This window comes from Gorilla gorilla, chromosome 10 (assembly GCF_029281585.2).
Source record: "Gorilla gorilla gorilla isolate KB3781 chromosome 10, NHGRI_mGorGor1-v2.1_pri, whole genome shotgun sequence".
Taxonomy (NCBI): Eukaryota; Metazoa; Chordata; class Mammalia; order Primates; family Hominidae; genus Gorilla; species Gorilla gorilla.
In genome coordinates, this window is record NC_073234.2 from 50,415,349 (window position 1) to 50,430,742 (window position 15,394).

Genomic DNA, 15,394 nt, shown 5'->3' on the forward strand with positions numbered 1-15,394 from the left:
CGAGGTCAGGAGATTGAGACCATCCTGGCTAACACAGTGAAACCCTGTCTCTACTAAAAATACAAAAAATTGGCCTGGCGTGGTGGTGGGCATCTGTAGTCCCAGCTACTCAGGAGACTGACTCAGGAGAATGGCATGAACCCAGGAGGCGGAGCTTGCAGTGAGCTGAGATGGCACCACTGCATTCCAGCCTGGGCGACAGAGCAAGACTCTGTCTCAAAAAAAAAAAGTCTGGGGGTTTGGGTGGTAGAACTGGAGGAACTGATGATGTGAATGTTGCGGGGAAGAAGGGCCAGGGCATCTGGAAGTTGCATTTAAGGGTTCCCCGGGGGTTGTTTCTTTGACTTTGGGGAATTATCTCCTGCATGCTTGTCTGATATGACTGCTAAAAGAGGAGGGTCAATTTTGCAGTGCTGACAAAGATTTGGGTTGCCTCTCAAGGCAAAGAAGGCTTGCACATAGAGGACCTCAGACCATTTGTCCTCCTGCCTGCAGAAAAGGTCTAGTTGCCGGATAGTGTTGAAATGAGTAGCCAGGCACTGTGGCTCATGCCAGTAATCCCAGCACTTTGGGAGACCAAGGTGGGCAGATCACCTGAGGTCAGGATTTCAAGACCAGCCTGCCCAACAGGGTGAAACCCGTCTCTACAAAAATACAAAAATTCACTGGGCATGGCAGCGGGCACCAGTAATCCCAGCTATTCGGGAGGCCGAGGCAGGAGAATCACTTGAATCCAGGAGGCAGAGGTTGCCGTGAGCTGAGATTGCACCATTGCACTCCAGCCTAGGTGACAGAGCGAGACTCTGGTTAAAAAAAAAAGGCACTTTCCTGAAGAGACCAGGCCTCCCCCAGTTCTGCACTTGGTGAGATGGCCATGCCCAAGTACAAAAGAATATGAGGCACTATTTTTAGAGTCTGAGGGTCAGAGGAATTCCACTGATCCAGGCTGTACTCAAGGGAAGTGCAGGCTAAAGATGGGTTGTTACCCATCTGGAAAGAGAGGGGAGAATGTGTCCCTTAGTCTCCCTCCTCCTTTCAGAGTGACCCAGTGTGGAGAGAAAGATAGAAGGGGTATCCCCCTTCTCTTTCCTCCCATCTCCTCTGGGTCCCAGCGAACATCACAGGTGCCACCCATGGATGCAAGCGTGACCTTCACCAATGGATCTGGAGAAGCTAGTCAGCAGGAAGAGTCATGTTTATCTGGGTGAGGCCCTAGCTCTCCACCCTGCTGGTTTCTTAGACCCATTTGGCCTATAAGGCTTCCAGAAGTACCCTAGGGGCCCAGGAGAGATTATGCAGTAGTTGAATTTGGGCAAGACCCTTTAATGGAGTGAGTGGTTTAACCCTACCCTTATATCTCCTTATTACTGCCCAGGCAAAGTAATGAATTCCTAGAGAATGGGACCAATTGACTTTTAAACATAAGATCCCTTCCTTTCTTGGATGCCAGCATAGCTGGATGCAGAACAGATGCCTCAAAAGAATGTAAGAATATCTGATGGGGATAGCACTGAGGCTAAAATCTGTCTCACCAGGGTGGCTTCCTCCCACATGTTGAAAGGGGAGTTTTACTATCTACAAATAGGGCATGGGGCCTGAGCACTGACAGAGGGATATAACAAGGAAAGGAATTGGGGAACTAGAGATTTTGGGCAAAGAACTGACAAGATTCCCCATGAAAAATCCCATCCCATTTGTTGGTGCTGTAGGGTTTGAAATGTTAGGTAAAAACTCTGACTCCAAATTCTTTTTAGGCAGAGGTTAGAAAGAGAGGTCGGGGTCTTAATAGGCTACCCCCATAGTATGCCACCCAGCAGAAGAAAATTAGTTTGTTAATGCTGAGCTCTTAGAAAACCCAAATGGAGAGGAGGGTGTTTACTTAGGGTGGAATATCCTCCCATATAGTGCTATGAATGCCTATCACTGGGGGTCAAAAAGGCCCTCACTAGGTGAAAGTTTAGACTGAAATCTTGAAATCCCCCCATCTCAAGGAAATCAGAGAAGCAGCAATTTTTAAAGTTACATTCCTGGTTACTAAGGCACTCACTAACTTTACCCAAGAAGATTATCTCCCTAGGCTGTAAAAACTCCCTTAACATAGCATACAAAGAAAGGATAGGAGACATGATAGCCACGAAAAAGAAAGGAAGAAAATGCTATAGAAAAGTCTGGAAGTCCTGGTGTGGACACCATTGATGGGCTCTCAGAAGCTGAAGTTATTCTAGGGGCTCTTCAGGTAACACCAAGGAGTAGCCTCAGCCAGAAACCTTCAGTTGCCCCACGACCTCCTTCTAGCCCCATGTGATGGCTAGGTCCTCTGTGAAAGGAAACTAGATTAGAACAGAGCCAACATTCCCACCACCTGATGGCAATGCAGGATTGACTCTCCAGCAAACCTGTCCCCTGAGTCTTGTAAGGCTGACAGCCACTCTAAAATCTTTTAACTGGCTGGCAGGGGCCCAGTGTCTTGTTTGATCTTCAGGAAGAAAAAAAAAAAAAAAAACTAAGAAGCAGCTTCAGAAATGAAAGTAAAGAGTTTGGAGGTGGCAGGGCATGGTGGCTCATGCCTGTAATCCTAGCACTTTGGGAGGCTGAGGCAGGCGGATCATGAGGTCAGGAGATTGAGACCATCCTGGCTAACACGGTGAAACCCTGTCTCTACTAGATATACAAAAAATTAGCCAGGCGAGGTGGCAGGCACCTGTAGTCCCAGCTACCCAGGAGGCTGAGGCAGGAGAATGGTGTGAACCCGGGAGGCAGAGTTTGCAGTGAGCTGAGATGGTGCCACTGCACTCCAGCCTGGGCAACAGAGCAAGATTCTGTCTCAAAAAAAAAAAAAAGTTTGGAGGTCTGCTCCTACTCACGCTTCTGATATCTCCCAGTCAAGGAACCAAAATGTGACAGTCTTGCCAGTGCATCACAATGTCCCTGAGGTAGTACTTGGAGTCCTTTGTCTCACCACCAAGAAAGTTAAGGAGTGCAGACACCAAGGGTGAGGTTGGAGCAAAAGTTTAATAAGAGAAAGAAGAAAGCTCTGTGCTGTGGATAGGGGACCTGGAAGAGGGTTGCCATTTTTACAGTTAAATGCAAAGGCTTTTATGGGAAAGCACAATCATAGCTCACTGCAGCCTCAATCTCCCAGGCTCAAGCAATTCTACTGCCCCAGTCTCTCCTGAGTAGATAAGACTATGGGCACATATACCATCATGCCTAGCTAAATTTTTTAAAATTCACTTTTTTTCTTTGACTTTTGACAATTTATAGTGTGTGTTGGTATAATTTTTTTTTTTTTTTAGACGGAATCTCACTCTGTCACCCAGGCTGGAGTGCAATGGAGTGATCTCAGCTCACTGCAACCTCTGCTTCTTGGGTTCAAGTGATTCTCATGTCTCAGCCTCCCAAGTAGCTGAGACCACAGGTGCTTGCCACCATGACCAGCTAATTTTTTGTATTTTTAGTAGAGATGAGGTTTCACCATGATGGCCAGGCTGGTCTTAAACTCCTGACCTTATGATCTGTCCACCTTGGCCTCCCAAAGTGTTGGGATTACAGGCATGAGCCACCTTACCTGGTATAGACCTCTTTTAATTGAACCTTTTTGGGAAGCTTTGGCTTCCTGTATCTAGATGTCCATTTCTCTCCCTAAATTTGGGAAGTTTTCAGCCATTATTTCTTTAAGTAGACTTTCTACCATTTTCTCTATCTCTTCTCCTGGTACCTCTATAATTTGTATATTGGTTCACTTGATAGCCAAATGTTTCATAGACTTTCTTCACTCTTTTGTTTTTTTATTTCTTTTTCCTCTGATTGGATAATTTCAAATGACTTGTCTTAGGGTTCATAGGTTCTTCTGCTTGTTTGAGTCTGCTGTTGAAGATCTCTATTACATTTTTCTTCAGCTATAGGTTTTCTTTTTTTGTTTTTATTTCTTTGTTGAACGTCTTATTTTCTCCATGTATTTTCCTTATTTTGTTTAGTTGTCTATCTCTGTTTTCTTGTAGTTCACTGAACTTGTTTAAGAGGATTATTCGGAATTCTTTGTCAGCCATTTCATAGATCTCCATTTCTTTAGGGTTAGTGATTGGAGCTTTATTAGTTTACTCTGGGTGGTGTCATGTTTCCCTGATTCTTTGTGATTCTTATGTCCTTGTGTTGCTGTCTGTGTTTTTGAGGAAATAGTCACCTCTTCTGCCTTTACAGGTTTGCTTTGGCAGGGAAAGACTTTTTCAGTAAGTCCAGCCTGGGGTTCTGGATGAGTCAGTTGGTAGCATATGCAGGTACTTGTGAGAGACAGGACTAGCTGGATTTTCTAGGCCAACTAAGAATCCCTAAGCCTAGCTGGGAAGGTGATCACATCCACCTTTAAACAGGGGGCTTGCAACTTAACTCACACCCGACCAATCACGTAGTAAAGAGGGCTCACTAAAATCTAATTAGGCAAAAACAGGAGGTAAAGAAATAGCCAGTTTTCTATTGCCTGACAGCACAGCGGGAGGGACAATGATCGGGATATAAACCCAGGCATTCAAGCCGGCAATGACTACCCTCTTTGGGTTACTGTTGTGGGAAGTCAGGGACCCTGAATGGAGGGACCGGCTGGAGCCGAGGCAGAGGAACATAAATTGTGAAGATTTCATTTAAATATGGACATTTATTAGTTCCCAAATAATACTTTTATAATTTCTTTTGCCTGTAATCTCTTAATCCTATTATCTTCATAAACTGAGGATGTACGTCACCTCAGGACCACTGTGATAATTGTGTTAACTGTACAAATTGATTGCAGAACATGTGTGTTTGAACAATATGAAATCAGTGCACCTTGAAAAAGAACAGAGTGGCAGCAATTTTTAGGGAACAAGGGAAGACAACCATAGGGTCTGATTGCCTGTGGGGTTGGGCAAAAATAGCCATATTTTTCTTCTTGTAGAGAGCCTATAAATGGACGTGCAAGTAGGGAAGATATTGCTAAATTATTTTCCTAGCAAGGAATATTAATATTAATACTCCGGGAAAGGAATGCATTCCTGGGGGGGAGGTCTATAAACGGCCGCTATGGGAATGTCTGTCTTATGCAGTTGAGATAAGGACTGAGATACACCCTGGTCTCCTGCAGTACCCTCAGGCTTACTAGGGTGGGGAAAAACCCCGTCCTGGTAATTTGTGGTCAGACTGGTTCTCTGCTCTTGAACCCTGTTTTCTGTTGTTTAAGATGTTTATCAAGACAATACGTGCACTGCTGAACATAGACCCTTATCAGTAGTTCTAACTGGGGGTGGGTTCCCCTGATAGGTCCCCTCCCTTTGTATGGGAGCTCTGTTTTCACTCTATTAAATCTTGCAACTGCACTCTCTTCTGGTCTGTGTTTCTTATGGCTCAAGCTGAGCTTTCGCTCTCCGTCCATCACTGCTGTTTGCTGCCGTCACAGACCCACCACTGACTTCCATCCCTCTGGATCTGGCAGGGTGTCCACTGTGCTCCTGATCCAGCCAGGCGCCCATTGCCATTTCCGATCGGGCTAAAGGCTCGCCATTGTTCCTGCACGGCTAAGTGCCCTTTAGCCTGGGTGCAACCTAATTGAGCTGAACACTAGTCACTGGGTTCCACGGTTCTCTTCCATGACCCACGGCTTCTAATAGAGCTATAACACTCACCGCATGGCCCAAGATTCCATTCCTTGGAATCCGTGAGGCGAAAACCCCAGGTCAGAGAACACGAGGCTTGCCACCATCTTGGAAGTGGCCTGCTGCCATTTTGGAAGCAGCCCACCACCATCTTGGGAGCTCTGGGAGCAAGGACCCACCAGCAACATTTGGCGACCATGAAGGGACCTCCAAAGCAGTGAGTAATATTGGACCACTTTTGCTTGCTATTCTGTCCTGTCTTTCCTTAGAATTGGCGGAAAATACTGGGCACCTGTCGGCCAGTTAAAAACGATTAGCATGGCTGTCAGACTTAAGACTCAGGTGTGAGGCTGTCTGGGGAAGGACTTTCTAACAACTCCCAACCCTTCTGGGTTGGGAGCATTCATCTGCCTAGAACCAGCTTCCGCTTTCAATTTTCTTGGGGAAGCCGAGGGCCGACTAGAGACAGAAAGCTGTCATCCCAAACTCCCAGCATTAGCCGATTGAGATCATGGCACAACCAGAAGTCTCTGTTCAGTCACCCATGCATGCCCCCCTACCTTTTCTTCTGACCCATACCTTCTGGGTCCCAACCACGACTTTCTTGAAAGTGTAGCCCCAAAATTCTCATTACCTCTGAATCTACTTCCTCTGATCCCTGCCTCCTAGGTACCAATGGTTCAGACTTGCATTTCCTCTAGCAAGTTGTATCTCCAAAGGGATCTAAGGAAGCTCTATGCTGTGTCCTTAGGCATCTAGGCTATAAACCCAGGAAGTCTTATCCCTGGTGTCCCTCCCGATTTAGGCATACAGTTCTCGACATGGGCAGTTATGTGGGACCCTTTCCCCACCACCCTTGCCAGGGACCCAAGTTTGTAATGGCTAAGAGGAGGAGAGAGAGACGGAGGAGTGAAGAGAGAGATGGAGGAGACAGAGAGAAAGAGTCAAAGAGAAAAAGAGAAAGATAGAAATAGTAAAACAAAACAAAACGAAGCAGCAACAACAACAACAACAGTATGCCCTATTCCTTTAAAAGCCAGGGTAAATTTAAAACCTATAATTGATAATTGAAGGTCTTCTCTATAACACTACAATACTACCTTGTTGTCAGTGTAAACAAGGGCATAGCCTGAAAACACTGAGACCACTGACAACCCTTAGCTTTCCTATCAAAAATCCTTAACCCAGTAACCCGTGGATGCATTCAATCTGTAGCAGCAACTGCTTTGCTAACAGAAGAAAGTAGAAAAGTAACTTTGAAAGGAAACCTCATTGTGAGCACACCTCAGCAGTTCAGAATTATTCTAAGTCAAAAAAGCAAAAAGGTAGCTTACTAACTAAAAAATCATAAAGTATGGGTCTATTCTGTTAGAAAAAGGTAATTTAACACCAATGACTGATAATTCCCTTAACCCAGCAGATTTCCTAACGGGGGATTTAAATCTTAATTACCATACAAAGGTCTGGCCAGACCTAGGAGGAACTCCCTTCAGGACAGGACAATAGAAGGTTCCTCCCAGGTGATTGAGGGAAAAACCACAATGGGTATTCAGTAATTGATAGGGGGATTCTTTTGGAAGCAGAGTTAGAAAAATTGCCTAATAATTGGTCTCCTCAAACGTGTGAGCTGTTTGCACCCAGCCAAGCCTTAAAGTACTTACAGAATCAAAAAAGATTATCAATATCCTGACTCAAAAGCTTACCTACACCCTCTCTAAATGAATTTGCATAAGAACTGTTGTTTATGAGAATGCATCTTGATGGGGCAGCTGGGTTGTTATGAAATACTCAGGAACCCAGCCCAGCTCTAGGACTCACCCCTGAGCACAAAGGCAATGTTGGGCATGCTGCTAGAATTCAGCAGCCTGGACCCCTTTCTTTGTGGTCAAGAAAGGCGGGAAAAGGGGTGCAGGACTGCTACATTGGTGAGCATAACTAATCAGATGAGCAGAGGTCCATGGGTGGTTACACACCCTGGAAAGGAATAAGCATTAGGACCATAGAGGACGCTCTAGGACTAACGCTCATCGGAAAATGACTAGGGGTGCCGGCATCCCTATGTTCTTTTTTCAAATGGGAAGCGTTCCCCCAAGGCAAAAACACCCCTAAGATATGTTCTGGAGAATTGGGACCAATTTGACACTCAGACGCTAAGAAAGAAATGACTTATATTCTTCTGCAGTACTGCCTGGCCACGATATCCTCTTTAAGGTGGAGAAACCTGGCCTCCTGAGGGAAGTATAAATTATAACACTATCTTACAGCTAGACCTCTTTTGTAGAAAAGAAGACAAATGGAGTGAAATGCCATATGTACAAACTTTCTTTTCATTAAGAGACAACTCACAATTATGTAAAAAGTGTGATTTATGCCCTACAGGAAGCCCTCAGAGTCTACCTCCCTACCCCAGCTTCCCCCCGATTCCCTCCCCAACTAATAAGGACCCCCCTTCAACCCAAATGGTCCAAAAGGAGATATACAAAGGGGTAAACAATGAACCAAAGAATGCCAGTATCCCCGATTATGCCCCCTCCAAGCAGTGGGAGGAGGAGAATTCGGCCCAGCCAGAGTTCATGTACCTTTTTCTCTCTCAGACTTAAAGCAAATTAAAATAGACCTAGATAAATTCTCAGATAACCCTGATGGCTATATTGATGTTTTACAAGGGTTAGGACAATCCTTTGATCTGACATGGAGAAATATAATGTTACTGCTAAATCAGACACTAACCCCAAATGAGAGAAGTGCCACCATAACTGCAGCCCGAGAGTTTGGCGATCTCTGGTATCTCAGTCAGGTCAATGATAGGATTGCAGCAGAGAAAAGAGAAAAATTCCTCACAGGCCAGCAAGCAGTTCCCAGTGTAGACTCTCACTGGGACACAGAATCAGAACATGGAGATTGGTGCTGCAGACATTTGCTAACTTGCATGCTAGAAAGACTAAGGAAAACTAGAAAGAAGCCTATGAATTATTCAATGATGTCCACTATAACACAGGGAAAGGAAGAAAATCCTACTGCCTTTCTGGAGAGACTAAGGGAGGCATTGAGGAAGCATACCTCCCTGTCACTTGACTCTATTGAAGGCCAACTAATCTTAAAGGATACGTTTATCACTCAGTCAGCTGCAGATATTAGAAAAAAACTTCAAAAGTCCACCTTAGGCCCAGAGCAAAACTTAGAAACCCTATTGAACTTGGCAACCTCGGTTTTTTATAATAGAGATCAGGAGGAGCAGGCGGAATGGGACAAACGGGATAAAAAAAAAAAAGGCCGCAGCTTTAGTCATGGCTCTCAGGCAAGTGGACTTTGGAACCTCTGCAAAAGGGAAAAGCTGGGCAAATCGAATGCCTAATAGGGCTTGCTTCCAGTGTGGTCTACAAGGACACTTTAAAAAAGATTGTCCAAGTAGAAATAAGCCTCCCGGTCGTCCATGCCCCTTATGTCAAGGGAATCACTGGAAGGCCCACTGCCCCAGGGGATGAAGGTCCTCTGAGTCAGAAGCCACTAACCAGATGATCCAGCAGCAGGACTGAGGGTGCCCAGGGCAAGCGCCAGCCCATGCCATCACCCTCACAGAACCCCGGGTATGCCTGACCATTGAGGGCCAGGAGGTTAGCTGTCTCCTGGACACTGGTGCGGCCTTCTCAGTCTTACTCTCCTGTTCTGGACAACTGTCCTTCACATCTGTCACCATCCAAGGGGTCTTGGGACAGCCAGTCACTGGATACTTCTCCCAGCCACTAAGATGTGACTGGGGAACTTTACTCTTTTCATATGCCTTTCTAATTATGCCTGAGAGCCTCACTCCCTTGTTAGGGAGAGACATTCAAGCAAAAGTGGAGGCGATTGTACACCTGAACATAGGAGAAGGAACACCTGTTTGTTGTCCTCTGCTTGAGGAAGGAATTAATCCTGAAGTCTGGACAACAGAAGGACAATATGGATGAGCAAAGAATGCCCATCCCGTTCAAGTTAAACTAAAGGATTCTGCCTCCTTTCCCTACCAAAGGCAGTACCCCCTCAGACCCGAGGCCAAACAAAGACTCCAAAAGATTGTTAAGGACCTAAAAGCCCAAGGCCTAGTAAAACCATGCAATAGCCCCTGCAATACTCCAATTTTAGAAGTAAAGAAACCCAATGGACAGTGGAGGTTAGTGCAAAATCTCAGGATTATCAGTGAGATTGTTGTTCCTCTAGACCCAGCTGTACCTAACCCTTATACTCTGCTTTCCCAAGTACCAGAGGAAGCAGAGTGGTTTACAGTCCTGGACCCTAAGGATGCCTTTTTCTGCATCCCTGTACATCCTGACTCTCAATTCTTGTTTGCCTTTAGAGATCCTTCGAACCCAAAGTCTCAACTCACCTGGACTGTTTTACCCCAAGAGTTCAGGAATAGCCCCCATCTATTTGGCCAGGCATTAGCCCAAGACTTGAGCCAATTCTCATACCTGGACACTCTTGTCCTTCAGTACATGGATGATTTACTTTTAGCCACCCGTTCAGAAACCTTGTGCCATCAAGCCACCCAAGTGCTCTTAAATTTTCTTGCTACCAATGGCTACATGGTTTCCAAACCAAAGGCTCAGCTCTGCTCACAGCAGGTTAAATACTTGGGGCTAAAATTATCCAAAGGCAACAGAGCCCTCAGTGAGGAATGTATCCAGCCTATACTGGCTTATCCTCATCCCAAAACCCTAAAGCAACTAAGAGGGTTCCTTGGCATAACAGGTTTCTGCCAAATATGGATGCCCAGGCATGGCAAAATAGCCAGACCAATATATACACTAATTAAGGAAACTCAGAAAGCCAATACCTATTTAGTAAGATGGACACCTGAAGCAGAAGTGGCTTTCCAGGCCCTAAAGAAGGCCCTAACCCAAGTCCCAGTGTTAAGCTTGCCAGTGGGGCAAGACTTTTCTTTATATGTCACAGAAAAACAGGAATAGCTCTAGGAGTCCTTACACAGGTCCGAGGGATGAGCTTGCAACCTGTGGCATACCTGAGTAAGGAAACTGATGTAGTGGCAAAGGTTGGTCTCATTGTTTATGGGTAGTGATGGCAGCAGCAGTCTTAGTATCTGAAGCAGTTAAAATGATACAGGGAAGAGATCTTACTGTGTGGACATCTCATGATGTGAATGGCATACTCACTGCTAAAGGAGACTTGTGGCTGTCAGACAACCATTTACTTAAATATCAGGCTCTGTTACTTGAAGGGCCAGTGCTGTGACTGTGCACTTGTGCAACTCTTAACTGAGCCACATTTCTTCCAGACAATGAAGAAAAGATAGAACATAACTGTCAACAAGTAATTGCTCAAACCTGTGCCGCTCGAGGGGACCTTTTAGAGGTTCCCTTGACTGATCCCAACCTCAACTTGTATAGTGGTGGAAGTTCCTTTTGTAGAAAAAGGACTTCAAAAAGCGGGGTATGCAGTGGTCAGTGATAATGGAATACTTGAAAGTAATCCCCTCACTCCAGGAACTAGTGCTCAGTGCTGGCAGAACTAATAGCCCTCACTTGGGCACTAGAATTAGGAGAAGGAAAAAGGGTAAATATATATACAGACTGTAAGTATGCTTACCTAGTCCTCCATGCCCACGCAGCAATATGGAGAGAAAGGAAATTCCTAACTTCTGAGGGAACACCTATAAAACATCAGGAAGCCATTAGGAGATTATTATTGGCTGTACAGAAACCTAAAGAGGTGGCAGTCTTACACTGACGGGGTCATCAGAAAGGAAAGGAAAGGGAAATAGAAGGGAACTGCCAAGCAGATATTGAAGCCAAAAGAGCCGCAAGGCAGGACCCTCCATTAGAAATGCTTATAGAAGGACCCCTAGTATGGGGTAATCCCCTCCAGGAAACCAAGCCCCAGTACTCAGAAGAAGAAATAGAATGGAGAACCTCATGAGGACATAGTTTCCTCCCCTCAGGATGGCTAGCCACCAAAGAAGGAAAAATACTTTTTTGCCTACAGCTAACCAATGGAAATTACTTAAAACCCTTCACCAAACCTTTCACTTAGGCATTGATAGCACCATTAAGATGGCCAAATCATTATTTACTGGAGCAGGCCTTGTCAAAACTATCAAGCAGATAGTCAGGGCCTGTGAAGTGTGCCAAAGAAATAATCCCCTGCCTTATTGCCAAGCTCCTTCAGGAGAACAAAGAACAGGCCATTACCCAGGAGAAGGCTGGCAACTAGATTTTACCCACATGCCCAAATCTCAGGGATTTCAGTATCTACTAGTTTGGGTAGATAATCTCACTGGTTGGACAGAGGCCTTCCCCTGTAGGACAGAAAAGGTCCAAGAGGTAATAAAGGCACTAGTTCATGAAATAATTCCCAGATTCGGACTTCCCTGAGGCTTACGGAGTGACAATGGCCCTGCTTTCAAGGCTGCAGTAACCCAGGGAGTATCCCAGGCCTTAGGCATACAATATCACTTACACTGCGCCTGGAGGCCACAGTCCTCAGGGAAGGTCGAGAAAATGGATGAAACACTCAAATGACATCTAAAAAAGCTAACCCAGGAAACCCACCTCGCATGGCCTGCTCTGTTGCCTATAGCCTTACTAAGAATCCAAAACTCTCCCCGAAAAGCAGGACTTAGCCCATACGAAATGCTGTATGGACGGCCTTCCTAACCAATAACCCTGTGCTTGACTGAGAGATGGCCAACTTAGTTGCAGACGTCACCTCCTTAGCCAAATATCAATAAGTTCTTAAAACATTACAAGGAGCCTGTCCCCGAGAAGAGGGAAAGGAATTATTCCACCCTGGTGACATGCTATTAGCCAAGTCCCTTCCCTTTAATTCCCCATCCCTAGATACATCCTGGGATGGACCCTACCCAGTCATTTTATCTACCCCAACCTCGGTTAAAGTGGCTGGAGTGGAGTCTTGGATACCTCACACTCGAGCCAAATCCTGGATACTGCCAAAGGAACCCAAAAATCCAGGAGACAACGCTAGCTATTCCTGTGAACATCTAGAGGATCTGTGCCTGCTCTTCGAGCAACAACCATGAGGAAAGTGACTAAAATCATAAATCCCCATGGCCCTCCCTTATCATATTTTTCTCTTTACTGTTCTCTTACCCCCTTTCACTTTCACTGCACCCCCTCCATGTTGCTGTACGACCAGTAGCTCCCCTTACCCAGTTTCTATGGACAATGTGGCTTCCCGGAAATATTGATGCTCCATCGTATAGGAGTTTATCTAAGGGAAACCCCACCTTTGCTGCCCATGCCCATATGCCCCACAACTGCTATAACTCTGCCATTCTTTGCATGCATGCAAATACTCATTATTGGATAGGAAAAATGATTAATCCTAGTTGTCCTGGAGGTCTTGGAGCCACTGTCTGTTGGACTTACTTCACCCATACCAGTATGTCTGATGGGGGTGGAGTTCAAGATCAGGCAAGAGAAAAACACACAAAGGAAGTAATCTCCCAACTGACCCGGGTACATAGCACCCCTAGCCCCTACAAAGGATTATATCTCTCAAAACTACATGAAACCCTCCGTACCCATACTCACCTGGTAACTCTATTTTATACAGCCCTCACTGGGCTCCATGAGGTCTCAGCCCAAAACCCTACTAACAGTTGGATGTGCCTCCCCCTACACTTCAGGCCATACATTTCAACCCCTGTACCTGAACAGTGGAATAACTTCAGCCCAGAAATAATCACCACTTCCGTTTTAGTAGGACCTCTTGCTTCCAATCTGGAAATAATCCATACCTCAAACCTCACCTGTGTAAAATTTAGCAACACTATAGACACAACCAACTTCCAATGCATCAGGTGGGTAACTCCTCCCACACGAATAGTCTGCCTACCTTCAGGAATATTTTTTGTCTGTGGTACCTCAGCCTATCGTTGTTTGAATAGCTTTTCAGTATCTATGTGCTTCCTCTCATTCTTAGTGCCCCCTATGACCATCTACACTGAATGAGATTTATACAATCATGTCGTACCTAAGCCCCGCAACAAAACAGTTCCCATTCTTCCTTTTGTTATTGGAGCAGGAGTGCTAGCTGGACTAGGTACTGGCATTGGTGGTATCACAACCTCTACTCAGTTCTACTACCAACTATCTCAAGAACTAAATGGTGACATGGAATGGGTTGCCAACTCCCTGGTCACCTTGCAAGATCAACTTAACTCCCTAGCAGCAGTAGTCCTTCAAAAGCGAAGAGATTTAGACTTGCTAACCACTGAAAGAGGGGGAACCTGTTTATTTTTAGGGGAACAATGCTGTTATTATGTTAATCAATCTGGAATCATCACCGAGAAAGTTAAAGAAATTCAAGATCGAATACAACATAGAGCAGAGGAGCTTCAAAACACTGGACCCTGGGGCCTCTTCAGCCAATGAACACCGTGGATTCTCCCCTTCTTAGGACCTCTAGCAGCTATAATATTGTTACTCCTCTTTGGACACTGTATCTTTAACCTCCTTGTTAAGTTTGTCTCTTCCAGAATTGAAGCTGTAAAGCTACAAATGGTTCTTCAAATTGAGCCTCAGATGCAGTCCATGACTAAAATCAGCTGCGGACCCCTGGACCAGCCTGCTAGCCCATGGTCCAATGTTAATGACATCAAGGGCACCCCTCCTGAGGAAATCTCAACTGCACAACCCCTACTATGCCCCAGTTCAGCAGGAAGCAGTTAGAGTGGTCGTCGGCCAACCTCCCCAACAGCACTTGGGTTTTCCTGTTGAGAGGGGGAACTGAGACACAGGACTAGCTGGATTTTCTAGGCCGACTAAGAATCCCTAAGCCTAGCTGGGAAGGTGATCGCATCCACCTTCAAACAGGGGGCTTGCAACTTAGCTCACACCCGACCAATCAGGTAGTAAAGACAGCTCAGTAAAAGCTAATTTGGCAAAAACAGGAGGTAAAGAAATAGCCAATCATCTATTGCCTGAGAGCACAGTGGGAGGGACAATGATCAGGATATAAACCCAGGCATTCGAGCCGGCAATGGCTTACCCGCTTTGGGTCCCCTCCCTTTGTATGGGAGCTCTGATTTCACTCTATTAAATCTTGCAACTGCAATCTCTTCTGGTCCATGTTACGGCTCTAGCTGAGCTTTCGCTCGCCACCCTCCACTGCTGTTTGCTGCTGTCACAGACCCGCCACTGACTTCCAACCCTCTGGGTCCGGCAGGGTGTCCGCTGTGCTCCTGATCCAGCCAGGCAACCATTGCTGCTCCCGATCGGGCTAAAGGCTTGCCATCGTTCCTGCACGGCAAAGTGCCTGGGTTCATCCTAATCGAGCTGAATACCAGTCAGTGGGTTCCACGGTTCTCTTCCATGACCCACGGCTTCTAATAGAGCTATAACACTCGCCGCATGGCCCAAGATTCCATTCCTTGGAATCTGTGAGGCCAAGAACTCCAGGTCAGAGAACACGAGGCTTGCCACCATCTTGGAAGTGGCCCACCACCATCTTGGAAGTGGCCTGCCACCATCTTGGGAGCTCTGGGAGCAAGGAACCCCCAGTAGCACTTGGGACTTGCTACTGGGGTTGCTGGTTGGACAAGGATGTTGCCCATTCTCTGAGGTCATATGGGGCTATCTGGGCTCCATCATTGCCTCTAGTCTGGTGGGATCACAGGTTGCATTTTCCAGCAGGAGTGATGCTGCTAGCTGGACTCTGCAATTGGGCAAGGCTGCCAACTGGGCTCTGTAGTTCGATGGGGTCACTGGCTGGGTTCCCCACCTGGGTGGAGTTGCTGACTTTGTTCCACT

The 15,394-nt window shown here is 46.0% G+C and overlaps 1 pseudogene; it reads left to right on the top strand.

Moving 5' to 3' along the window:
- The first annotated feature begins 974 nt into the window (after window positions 1-974).
- Window positions 975-14,915, top strand: LOC129525980 (uncharacterized; annotated as a pseudogene).
- The last annotated feature ends 479 nt before the right edge of the window (window positions 14,916-15,394 follow it).